Here is a 13,451-nt window from a genome sequence, read left to right as displayed (position 1 = left end):
AGGGGTTAGAGAGCTAGCTCAATGCTGAAGTATTGATTGCTCTCACAGAGGACTTGGGTTCTGTGTCCAATGCCCACACCAGATGCTCACAACAACTTGTAATTCCAGTTCCAGGGACTCCAACACCCTCTTCTACCTGGTGTGTGTGGGCACCTGAACCTACATGGCACACACAAACTCATGTAGACACACATACATATGAATAAAAAATAAATTTATTAAAAACAGGAGGACTGACTCTGATAAGGAAACCAAGCTGAAATAGTGTCTGCAGTGAATCTGAGGCAGCTAGGGTCATACATACTTTTGTGCATAGGGCGGAGGACACATTCCCTGTAGCTGATTTCCAAGGACCTTGATCAGCTAAGAGGTACATGCTTAAGAATGATGGGCAAAGCACCCCAGGGCCACACCACACCACACCAGACAGGAGCCCCTCCTACCTGAAAACTCTGAGGTCAAGAACTGCCCCTTGCTGAGGAGACTGACCTGACAAAGGTGGGCTACAGTCATGTGACCCCCTTATTACTGGACTCTGGGTAAACAGACACCTCTTGGACTGCAAAGGGTGGGGTCAAGAAGCTGGGATCCCCGCCCCCCCCACCCCCGCACCACCCCTCTCCTCAGCTCAGATCTCCAGTCTTGCATCTTTTTCCCTGTTGACCTCAGGCCTAGAGGTTGCCACTGTGTGAGTCACTGGGTCCTTACTGCCTCATTGCCAGAGGGAGAGAGAGAGGCAGAGGCAACTTAAGCAGGGAGCAATGGGAGAGAACAGCGTTTCCCACTGGGAGGCCAGGAGGTGCCAGGAGGCTGCCAGAGGATCCAGGAGCTCAGGCTCCCTCCATAGCACTCCTGTCCTCGTCTAAAAGCTGCCCAGCAGACAAGGCTTACAGAGCCAGCAGTCAGCCAGTGCAGGGGATGTGCCTCACTGCTTCTTGCCTCTGACATCCTCGGGGAGCAGGCTATGGTTGGAAAAAGGGCTCATTCCTCCTGAATGTTGAGGGGCCCAGGGAAAGAGCTTAAGCTCTCCTGGCTCCTGTGCAGCCAATGTATAGACTAACGTGAGGTTGGGCTTGAGGATCCCCTCTGGGTCACACAGAGACACTTTGGAGAATCTGCTAGGCGACACTAGGGGGAAAAAAGGGCATGAAGAAGATCCAGAGAAAGGCAGGGGAGATGGCTCAGCAGGTCAAAGCTCTTGCCACGCAGCCTGACCACCTGAGTGCTTCGCCCATTGTGGGGTACACCTGCGTCCTGAAGGGAACTCATCCTGGGAGCCTTTCTTCCACCGTGGAAGCCCAGAGCCCTCACTGCTTTACCTCAGGGGGCCTCCCCAGGGCTCCAGCCCTCACAGACCTCATCACCAGAAGCAAGCCTTGGGTGGGGAGTGGAGCACAGCAGCCATCCAAGTACACAACACAGCATCTCAATTACCGACCTCACTCGGAAGTCCCCAGTCAGCCATCTGCAGCTGTAATGTAACCATTCTTGGGATACATTCCAGATCCCGAATTACCAGTCTTGTTTGTTTGCGTGATCGTCAAAACAATAGCACGTATTCCCAATTCCTTGCCAACTCACTTGACTGTGCTTGAGTCTGCGGTCTACTGCAGGGTTTACAAAACCTTTGTTTATGGCCATAATAGCTTCAACTCCAAAGACAAGAAACGTTTTTACTGATGTTTCCATAAAGACCTACTGGGTAAAAGTCTGATGCAGAGGTACCGGGGAAAGAGATGATGATAATAAGAACAGTGACTCTTACTGAGTCATTTGTTGTGTGTGATGGCTGATCTTGATTGTCAACTTGGCATACCTGGAAAGAGACTGGCCTGTGGGCTTGTGGGGGCATTTTCTTAATTGTTAACTGATCTCTGTGGGCTTGGCCCACTGTAGGCGGTGCCATACTTAGGCTGACCCAAAGTGAGCCTGGGAGGGAGGCAGTAAGCAGTGTTGCTCTGCAGTGCCTGCCATGAGTTCCTGCGCTGACTTCTCTTGATGCTGCACTGTGACCTATAAACAGAGAAAAACCCTTTCTTCCCTAAGTTGCTTTTGGTCATGGTATTTACCAAAGCAACAACAACAAAACAAAAAACACGAACTAGGATGTTGACAATCTGTTCTTTTAATTATCTGTCAGTCTTATAGATTCCCTCCCTCTCTGTCTCTCTTTCTGTCTCTCTGCCTGCCTGTCTGTCTGTCTGTCTGTCTCTCTCTCTCTCTCTGTGTGTGTGTGTGTGTGTGTGTGTGTGTGTGTGTGTGAGAGAGAGAGAGAGAGAGAGAGAGAGAGAGAGAGAGAGAGAGAAGGTTTCTTTATGTAGCCTTGATGGTCCTGGACTCACTTTGTAGACCAAGCTAGCCTTGAACTCAGACAGATGGTCCTGCCTCTACCTCCTGAATGCTGGGATTAAAGGCACTGCCCAGCTAGGCTGGTATTTTTATGTAAGATTTTACCCATTTGCCAAGGTAGGAATGGAAGTCACAGAGCCAGGAAGTGGTAGAGCTGAGTTTTGAACCTTGGAACTCCAGGTCCATCACTGATGGGGTGGGAGGTCGGGCTTACTAATAAGCAGTTTGTCATTTAACTCCACGTAACAAGCACTATGCCCCGTGTAGCAAGCACTATGCCCCGTGTAGCAAGCACTGTGCCCCGTGTAGCAAGCACTGAAACTTTAAGTCCCATGAGGACAAGACTTGTGATTTTCCACTAGTGGCCAGTAGAGATAAAAAAAAAGGGGGGGAGGGGGCCCAAAATCTTGAAAAGGAGACACATGGGCAAAGAGATAGTGAAGATGGTTGACTGAGGACTTCCGAGTGAGGTCTGGGCTGGTAAAGCCTGGGCTGTTCCAAATATACTATCATGTGCCAGCATGAGCCCAAGGGGCAGCAGAGAGTGACCAGTTCTGCCCAGGGAGGTGACTGTAACCACACAGCAGGTATCTGTTGCCACAAAGATAAACAGAAGACAAATGGGGTAAAGACTTACCCAGTCACCGGTAGCAACGCTATCTACCATACTTGGATTAAGCAGTGTCATCCTCACAGTTAGAATTTGTGAGAGATAGTTTGTTTGTTTGTTTTGTAGGGTGTGTGTGTGTATGTGTGTGTGTCCCTGCACACTCACACATGTGCCAGTACATATTTTCATATGTGTGTAAGCTCACACCTATATGCCGGTGTATTGCACATATATGCATGTGGAGGCCCTAAGCGCATGTGAAGTGCCCTCCTCAATGGCTCTCCACTTTATTTAACTGAGGCAGAGTCTTTCAATTGAACTCTCAGCTAGTCCAGCTCACCCGCCTGCCTGGGAGCCCCTCTCTCTGCCTCATTACAGGCCACCATGGTGCCCGTCTTTTACATGGTACCTAGTGGTCCACACCCTGTGTCTCTCTTCCATGCATCACGTGTTTTTACCTCAGCGCCATCTCCCTGCCACCACAGTCAGGGTTTAAACAGAGTTTGGTGAACACTGGCTCTTTTCTCCCTAGGCCATCCCTCTTTTTCTCCCTCCTGTATTCTTGCTCCTTCTTGGTGATCTTTTCTCTGTCCCCACTGTGCTCCCGTGTCATCTGACTTTCTTCCCCTCTAGTGGCCCTCTCTGTGGTCATTTTCCCCTTTCCATAGCTGAACATGATTATAAAAATAAATAAATAAATAACTGTGCAAAACTAAAACAGGGAAATACAAAAACCTTCAGATTCTCCAAAACACAAAGGATCGGTCGGGATCTGCTGCTGTCCTGTCCTTCTCTCCCAGGTCACAGCACCTTCTTCCTCCACATGTGTCCCATGTGAGGGAATTGTCACCTTCAGTACTGGCTTTTGTGGGCAAAACTTTGCACACAGTGCTAAGTGAATCCATTCATACGTCCATTCGCCTGCGCGCCATCCATCACCCCATCCACAGGACACACAGCATCCCTGAGCTAATGGCTCGGAGGCTGAGATGAATGCGGCCCCTTCTTCACACCAGGAACCTAACGAACAAGGACAGCACATGTGATGGAGTGTGCATCCGAGCTGAAATCAGGGAAGGATCGATAGAGAACTGTGTTAGAGAAACCAAGAGGTTTTGGTGCAAGCAGGGTCTTCTGCAGCAGAGCTGTCCTGGAGAAGAAAAATTGGAAATGCTTCCTATGCATCTGACCACCAGAAGCTGCTGCTGTGAGGAGCCCGCTGCATGTGGGTCCTGGAGGCAAGAAACCTAGAGGGGCCAGAGGCTATAGAAAGGGAGCACACATGTGGGAATCAGACGGCAACTTGCCAAAGTCTGTTCAGGTCCGCAGGCTTGGTGGCAGGTGCTTTTAACTGACGAGCCATCCTGACAGGCAGGAAACAAGGGAACTTCCAGTATACAGGGTGTACCAGAGTTTGATGCTAATGGAAGAAGTAAGTATGGTAGTAGTTGGAAGGACGAAAAAATAAAAATAAAAATAAAAATAAAAATAAAGGCAGACTTTGGGGATAGGAGAGATTTGATAGAGCCCACAGTCCCCACCTGAAGTTGTAAAAGAAAGCCTGCCATTTCCCTCTGGCCTTACTCCTGACAGAGAGAGCCTGTCCTTCAAGACTGTTTACCATAGAACATAAGCCAACCAGCTTCTCCTGTCCCCAGCTCTGCTGGGGGATTTGGGACACAGTCACCAAGCTTCTGAGGTGACTAACACACTAGGGAAGCATTGAGCTGCCAGAGCCAGTGAGTTGTGTGTCATGACTGGTTCCAAAGGGGACCAGCCAAAGAGCTTCCTTGAGCCAGTTCAATTCTGACTGACCTCAGGGGAGCCCTTATGAAGGCTATGCACAGCGCTGCCTCCTGGGACCTGAGTTTAGCTGGGGGGAGAGGGGCAGGGGCACGTGTCAGGGAGGGGGGTTGATTCCATGTCCAAACCCAGGCAATCACCACGTAGCGACTTCCTGCTTCTGATATAGATATTGCACCCCCAAAAGTCCATGTCCTCAGAATGATGAAGCAGGGACTCAATTCACTGGTCTCATGCTGCTCGTTGTAGTAATGTGAGGCCCGCCAGTGCACCTCTCTGCTGGGCCCTGTCTCTGTGGTTTCCTAAGCAGTCTGCCAAGAGTCTCCAGAGGCAGAAAACACAGCCATGCCATTTTGTGCCACACACCTAGGACGTGGTTGACCAAGGCACTAAAAGCAGGGAGTATAGAGAGGTCACAGGTTCGGGGCACGGGCATGGGCCCAGCGTACACTGTGGACCCCTCTACACTACCCCTACACGTGAAGGCATGCAAGCTGTTGATATCTTCAAACCCAAACATGTAACGGCCAGGCAGTAAGAGGGGTGACTCAGGTGCACACCCAGATGCTGCAGTGATCCGGGGCCACATTTTCCATGATGGCAATCCTCTGCCAAGCAGGCAATCACTTGCTTGCTGCTTGGCACAACATGGGCTCAGTGCTGCCAGAACTTTCAATGTTTCACAGGAAGGGGAAAAAAAATCCAAATTTTCAAAAGAGTTCTCTCAGCTTTTCAATGTTTTTAGTTAATAGGGGAAAAAAGTGTCTAAATGCTATGAGTGTGTGAGAATTAAGTTGAAAAACTTAAAAGGTTCCCCAAAAGCCACACAGAAGACTTAAACAAAGAAATAAAGGTATGCCATGTTCTTGGACAGGAAGTGTGTGTTAGTTACTTCTCTCGCTGCTGTGAGAAAACTCCTGACAAGAGCAACTGTCGGGAGGGAGGGTTTTATTTTGGCTCACAGTTCATGGTCACAGTCCATCATTGTGGGGAAGTCATGGCAACAGAAGCTTGAGGCGGCTGTCCCAGTGCCATCAGGAAGCAGAGAGGTGGTTGCTGGCTGTCTCCTTAGGTGATTCTAGATACTGCCAGGTGCCAGTATGACATCACGGTATCACGCAGGTCAATCTTTTAGAGTTGGTGCCTACATTTAGAGCAATGCTTTCTGGCAATTTGGAGGAATATATGGCATGAATCTAAAGTGCAGTAAGGGAAGGAAAAACAAATAATAACAGGAAGATTGCAGAAGAGAAACATAAAGGGTAGATGAGGCTGCCATCCTTAGACAGTGAGGTTCAAGCCAAAGCTTGAAGAGTTCAGGTAGCATACGAATAAGCAAGGTGGAACAAATATGCCAGAGACAAGAGGCCAAGAAGAAGGATGCATTGTCAAGATGGGGCAGAGAGCTGGGCACGGTGGCACATACCTGTAATCCCAGCACTCAGGGAGGCAGAGGCAGGTGGATCGCTGTGAGTTCGAAGCCAGTCTGGTCTACAAAGCGAGTCCAGGACAGCCAAGGCTACACAGAGAAACCCTGTCTTGCAGCAACAACAACAAAGATGGGGCAGAGGTTGCTCAAGTGACGGGGATAGCCGGGCAGACACCTATGAAGGTTACACAGACCCAGGCCTCCACTGTACCCATGATCTCTGTTTCAGATCAGCATCCACTGAAGCCGTCCCTGTGTGTTGTTGAGTATCTCCTTTCTGCCTCTGGAAGGATGCTCCAGGGAGCTGATTGGCTCCCCCACCACTGCTCCAGCTCCAGGGCCTAGAACCGCATCTGGCTCATGGTTGTTGGGAAACATTTGACGAGTGAACAAGGTCTAAATGTTGAAATCACTTTTGGAGCAGTGGGAGTGGTCACGGGGGAGTGTTCACATGCTCTTACAGAACATGTTACTTTCTAAATATCACAAGACTCAAAAGCCACAAACGAATTTTATCAGTTTCAATCAAAGAAAAAAACCATTCAAGCCAAAACCCATCATAATTAAACACAAAAATAAGTGACAATCTGGTTTAAAGAAAAAAAAAAAAACCTTATATTTTGTGTAACAGAGTGCTCATAACGTACTGTAAAAAGAGACCTTTTTGAAAAAGATAACACGAGAGAAAAATTGGCAAAGAGTGCAAATAGAAATTCACTAAAAGTTGTTCATTCTTATTCATGATATGAAAATTGCAAATTCAAACTCCAACGAGATACCAGTTTTCATCTACTAACTTGGCAAGATCTCACATTTCAACAGCACACGGAAGTGTTGAGGGTACACAGAAAAAGAACACACACACACACACACACACACACACACACACACACACACACACACACCCTTATAAATCACCCGGGAGTATAACTTAGTTTTCTGTGGCAGGCAGTCCAAAGATGCCATCCAAATGGTAAATACTTATGCTTTTTGATTCAGAAATGTCACTTCTAGGAATTTTCTTTACAGATGTGCTCAACTGGGTCCCAAGTGGGCTGAGCCAGGCTGGACATTTAGTATAGAAAGAAAGACAACCCTGGTGTCCCTGTGTAGAGAGATGATCAAACCATAATGAACCTTCATACAACAGAGCAGTGGGCTCTGTGTTGCTGGGAAGCCTTGACAGCCAAACAATCACAGACAGACAGACAGACAGACAGACAGACAGACACACACACACACACACACACACACACACACACACACACACACACACACACAAAGAGTCATACATGTCTAGACTAGCTCTGAACGTGGGCACGGGATTCTAACAGTATCAGTTGCCCTAAGGAGGAAGTATGACAAAATGAATGTAAAAATTAGACCCCCTTATCTTCTGGCTCACTGTCTTAGTTAATGCTCTATTGCTGTGAAGAGACACCATGACCGTGGCAACTCTTTTTTTTTTTTTTTCCATTTTTTTTTATTAATTTATTCTTGTTACATCTCAATGTTTATCCCATCCCTTGTATCCTCCCATTCCTCCCCCCCTTCATTTTCCCATTATTCCCCTCCCCTATGACTGTTCCTGGGGGGGATTACCTCCCCCTGTATATTCTCATAGGGTATCGAGTCTCTTCTTGGCTACCTGCTGTCCTTCCTCTGAGTGCCACCAGGTCTCCCCCTCCAGGGGACATGGTCAAATGTGAGGCACCAGAGCACGTGAGAAAGTCATATCACACTCTCCACTCAACTGTGGAGAATATTCTGACCATTGGCTAGATCTGGGAAGGGGTTTAAAGTTTACCTCCTGTATTGTCCTTGGCTGGTGCCTTAGTTTGAGCGGGACCCCTGGGCCCAAATCTGCCTATCATATTGTTCTACTTGTAGATTTCTAGGACCCTCTGGATCCTTTTATTTTGCTATTCTCCCATGCGTCTCTCATTTAGAGTTCCAATAGGATGCCTTTCCCTCTGTCCCAGTTTCCTGGTAAGTGAAGGCTTTCGTGGGACATGCCCCTTGGGCTAGTATGCAGATATAAGTGAGTATATACTATTTGATTCTTTCTGCTTCTGGGTTAACTCACTCATTATGATCATTTCTAGCTCAATCCATTTATCCACAAATTTCGAGAATTCCTTGTTTTTAATAGCTGAGTAGTATTCCATAGTGTATATGTACCACAGTTTCTTTATCCACTCTTCTATTGAGGGACACTTAGGCTGTTTCCATGTTCTGGCTATTATGAATAAGGCTGCTATGAACATGGTTGAGCAAATTTTCTTGTTGTGTGCTGGAGCATCTTCTGGGTATATTCCAAGGAGTGGAATAGCTGGGTCTTGAGGAAACCCTATTCCCATTTTTCTGAGATAGCACCAGATAGATTTCCAAAGTGGCTGTACTAGTTTGCATTCCCACCAGCAATGAAGGAGTGTTCCTCTCTCCCCACATCCTCGCCAGCATGTGGTGTCGCTTGAGTTTTTGATCTTAGCCATTCTGATGGGTGTAAGATGGAATCTCAGAGTTGTTTTGGTTTGCATTTCCCTGATGACTAAGGAGGTTGAGCATTTCTTTAAGTGTTTCTCAGCCATTTGATACTCCTCTGTTGAGAATTCTCTGTTTAGTTCCAAGCCCCATTTCTCTATTGTGTTATTCGGTTTGGTGGTGTTTAATTTCTTGAGTTCTTTATATATTTTGGATATTAGACCTTTGTCAGATGTAGGGTTGGTGAAGATTTTTTCCCAGTCTGTAGGCTGTCGCTTTGTTCTCTTGACAGTGTCTCCTGCCTTACAGAAGCTTCTCAGCCTCATGAGGTCCCATTTATTAATGGTTGACATTAAGGCCTGGGCCGTTGGTGTTCTGTTCAGGAAGTTGTCTCCTGTGGACCGTGGCAACTCTTATAAAGGAAAACCTTGAATTGGAGCTTGCTTGCAATTTCAGAGGTTTAGTTCATTGTCAGCATGGCAGGAAAGCGTGGCAGGGAAGCGTGGCAGGACTCAGATAGATATGGTGCTGAGGGAGCTAAGAGTTCTTCATCTGGTTCTACAGGCAGCAGGAAAAGAGAGAGAGCCACTGGGCCTGGCTTGGGCTTTTGAAACCTCAAAGCCCACCTCCTGTGACACACTTCCTTTAACACGGCCACACCTACCCCAACAAGGCCACATCTAACAGTGCTACTCCTTGATGACCAAGCATTCAAATCTCTGAGCCTATGGGGCCATTCCTACTCTAACCTCCACACTAACGACAGAAGTTGTTTTCTTGTTTACTTAATAGTCTAGGATGGGCAACCTTTTTAAACAAACATTTGGAGATTCCTGCTGATGGTGACACTCTGTCTTTTAACAGAAGACTTCAGGATGTGTAGTCACTGTTCACGGAAGGGGACAGAACTGGAGTGGCAGGTAGTGCAGCTCTCCTGGGCCAGGCCTGGAAGAACAGCCTCAGGGACTGTGGGTTAGGTCTCAGCCACAGTACACAGCTGCTGCAAGGGAGGCTGGGAAGTGCACTCACGGTGAGAAAGGAGAGTGGCCTGGCACCCATGATCCTGGATCTCATGGACCAGAAAGGCCTCAGCTTTCTGAATGCTGGGATTGCAAATGTGCCCAGCGATACTCAACTTCCGTCTGTAGTTTTTGAACTTTGAAATCCACAAATAAAAGTTGAAAGAAAAACCCCGGAGTTATGTCTGTCCTGAGAGCTTTCAATTAAGAATTCTCAGATACATAATATTTGCTTATATGAACGTGACAACTCTTGTCACTGAGAAAAATCATAGATGTTTCTTAAAGACGTGACATTAGATAAAAAGAGTAACCATGAAGAAAGACAGAACTCTGGAGCTTTGCCTCACCTCCTGCCTCATGAAAACACTTAAAAATGCACTCAGGAATTACATTTAAGAGAAGAAACAAAAGTCTTAGAAGAAAATGTAGCCTGGGAGAAAATGTCTTTTGAAGACTCAAGGCTCCATGGGAGCCTGTAAATATGAGCGTGTGAAGATGAGGAAGGAAAGCGTAAAGTCAGAAGACAACGGACTAGAAGAAAACGTTTGCCCTGTGAATGAAAGACACAGGAAAAATATCCCCTGTTGTGAGAATTCCTCTCCCAGGACGCCATAAGCCATGTCTACCCTACCTCCTCTTCCTTATAAAATCCCAGTGACAAACCAAAGCTCACCCTGGGGAATCAACATCTTTTTCCAGGCAAAGTCACAGAGTCTGAGATAGATCTGCACATCTAGCCATAGTGATGGTAGTGGGTTTGTTTTCTCATAAGTATCAAGTGAGGTGTGCGTGTGTGCATGTGTCTCTGTGTTTGCATGTGTGAAGATGCGTGTGGGCAGGGTGTGTGCGGAGGCCTGAGATTGCCAATTACATCTGTCTTGATCACTCCCACCTTTCATACTGAGGCAGGGGCTCCCAGATGAAGTCAGAGCTCGTGGATTTAAGCTAGCCAGCTTTCCCAGAGTGTCCCATGGCCGCTCTCATGTGCTGGGACTGTAAGTGAAATGTGACCGCCACTCTTTTTATTCCAGTCCCTGTGTCACAACACGAAGTGTGGAGGTCAGAAAACAACTTTGGGTCAGTCCTTCCTTTCTAACCATGTAAGTTCTGGGGGACTGAACTCGTGTTGTCAGCAAGTCTCACAAGCTGGGGCTTCATGCAGGCCCCACCCAGCGCAAACACTCACCTATTAAGCACAAGAGGTCTGTGGAGGACCTGCCCTATCTGGCCACTGCACTCAGCTCTGCTTTCAACATCAGGGGGTGGACACTGTCACCCTCACTTGCAGGTGAGAAAGAAGGTGATATAAGAGGTTAAAATAGTCTCCTGGGTCAGGGGAGATGTCTCAAGGGGTAACATGCTAGCCCCAAACCCAAGAGGGCCTGAGTTCAATCCCTAAACTCAACTAGAACTGCAAGCATGGTGTCCCTCACCTGTAATCCCAATGCTGGGGAGGCCACAGGCAGCTCTCTGGGGCTCGGTGGCCAAATCAGCAAGTTCCAGTTGCCAGAGAGGGGTAATGGCGCCTGGGTTCAGGCCCCAGGACCAAAGTGGTGGAAAAAGAGAATTGACTCCTTCAAGTTATCCTCTGACCTCCACAAGCATGCTGTGGCATCTGTCCTCCTACACTCACAGATTGCAGGGGGTGGGGGGAGAGAGTGGGGAGAGGGAGGGAGAGAGAGAGAGAAGGGGGAAGAGTGGGAGGGGGAAGGAGAGTGAGAAGGAGGGGGAGAGAGAGAGAAACAGAGTTAGGGGAGAAAAGAAAAACGAAGGGAAGGGGAGAGCAGGGGAGGGGGAGGAATGGAAGGGGAGGGGAGGGGTGAGAGAATTAAAAATACAAGGTGAATAACTCCCGAGAAATGATGCCTGAGGTTGACCTCTGTCCTCTACACATGGAGGAGGTACGTTTACACGTACCTCCATGTGTATACATCCGTGATTTGTGCATACACACACACACACACACACACACACACACACACACACACACACACACACACACCAGTCTCCTGAGGTCTTTAGATAAGAAGCGCTGAGCTGAGATTGAAGTTTAAGGGTCTGGTTTTAGAGGCCTCTTTCAGCAAGAGTGGGAAAGAGACCAGAAGTGCTAGGGTGAGAGAGCCTCTGAGGCAGGCAAGGTCCCTGGAGATGAGTTCCTGTCCCATCAACCACAGCGCTGCCTGGTTTTCAGCTGGCTCTGATGACCCCAGAATTCTAACCACATCTGGATGGCAGATCTCAGATGAGAGCATGTAGCAACTCTCATCCATGGCCCGATCTTCTCCTGGAAGGGGGGAGAAACTGAGGCTCACACGGGATGGGGCTCCAGACATCAGAAGTCAGCACGGAAGCTAAAAGGAGACCCAGGTATTCTTGGCTTCTCTCCCTGTAGGCTGCGAACCCTAACCCCAATGGCAATGTCTGTGCATGCAAGTGCAGCTCCAGCACTTCCACAGACAGAGGATGTCACAATCGCTTCTCAGTGCTTTGCACAGTAGTGTGCTGCCCGGATTCCTACACTTCAGACACCTGGGGATATTCCTGGGGAAATTGTCACAAATACCTCTGGTGTCTTCACAATAGCAGGAGATGGCCAGGGTAGGGCTTGTCCTTTGTCTTTTGAGGGGCCTCTCTCTCTCTCTTTCTCTCTCTCTCTCTCTCCTTCTTTTCCTTCCTTGCACTCCCTCCTTTCTCCCCAGTCCCCTCTATCTTATTTTAAATTATCTGACTGCTCCTGGCTAGGCTGAGCAGAGCAATTACTGCCCATTGATTGGATCAATCTTTAGGGCCTGGGGACTGCCTTCTGGGTTCATTAAAATGACTGTTGTTGCTCCTGACCAGAGGATCCAATACATCTGTAGACTAAAGTCATAGCCCAGGATCCTTGGGTATGGAAACTTTGCTCTCAGAAGTCCTGGAAACACTTGCCTGGGCATCTTGCTGATCCTGCCCTGCTCTGGCCCGGTTGCCTCCTCGTTGTAACCTCAGGCCATCAGAGAAGTTGTCAATGAAGGAACAGGTCGAAAATGAGGCCTCAGAATGTGGGGCATCATATCACTTGGCCAGGATGAACGCCAGGCAGCTGCACACTGGACACTAGGCCCTGGAGTGTGGTAAAGCACCTTGGCTCTCCAGGTCATGACTGGATCATATTTTTGTTGTTGTTCAGTTGGCTGATTTGGTATTTGAAACAGGTTCTTGCTATTTTGCCCTGGACAACCTGGAACGCACTGTGTGGCCCAAACTGGCTTTGAACTTACAGTGAACCTCTTGCCGAGTTCTGGGATTCCAAATGTATGCCACCATGCTCAACTACCTCTGCCTTATTTTAAATCACTAAATTTGTGACTATTTTGTTATGGCAGCAGTAGAAGCCCAGAAAAGCTTAGCAATTGCTGTAGTTAATGTACCACACTTCTGGAAACCATTTAGAAATGCTATAAGGTTGGTGTCATTAAAGATAGTTTGGAAGTCATTGCTCTGGATGGGTGACAGGCTAGGGAGGAAGGATTGTGTCATCCAAGGAGATTGCCTCGACAAAGAAACAAGTTGCTGCACTTCAGATTCACCAAGTACCAGATCTATGCATCTGACAAGAAAGAACTGCCTCATGAGGGATGCTGTCTCTTCCGTGTGCCCCTTTCCCTTGCTAACCTCAAGCTCAGGGAGTACCTGTGATGTGCTGGAGTAACTTACCTGCCCTGTGCCACTTCTCCACCATGTCCTAACGCTTGGGTACAGACATGGGGTAGAG

Source organism: Acomys russatus, chromosome 14, assembly GCF_903995435.1.
Source record: "Acomys russatus chromosome 14, mAcoRus1.1, whole genome shotgun sequence".
NCBI lineage: Eukaryota > Metazoa > Chordata > Mammalia > Rodentia > Muridae > Acomys > Acomys russatus.
The sequence above is the reverse complement of the archived record's forward strand: the minus strand, read 5'-3'. Positions refer to the sequence as shown.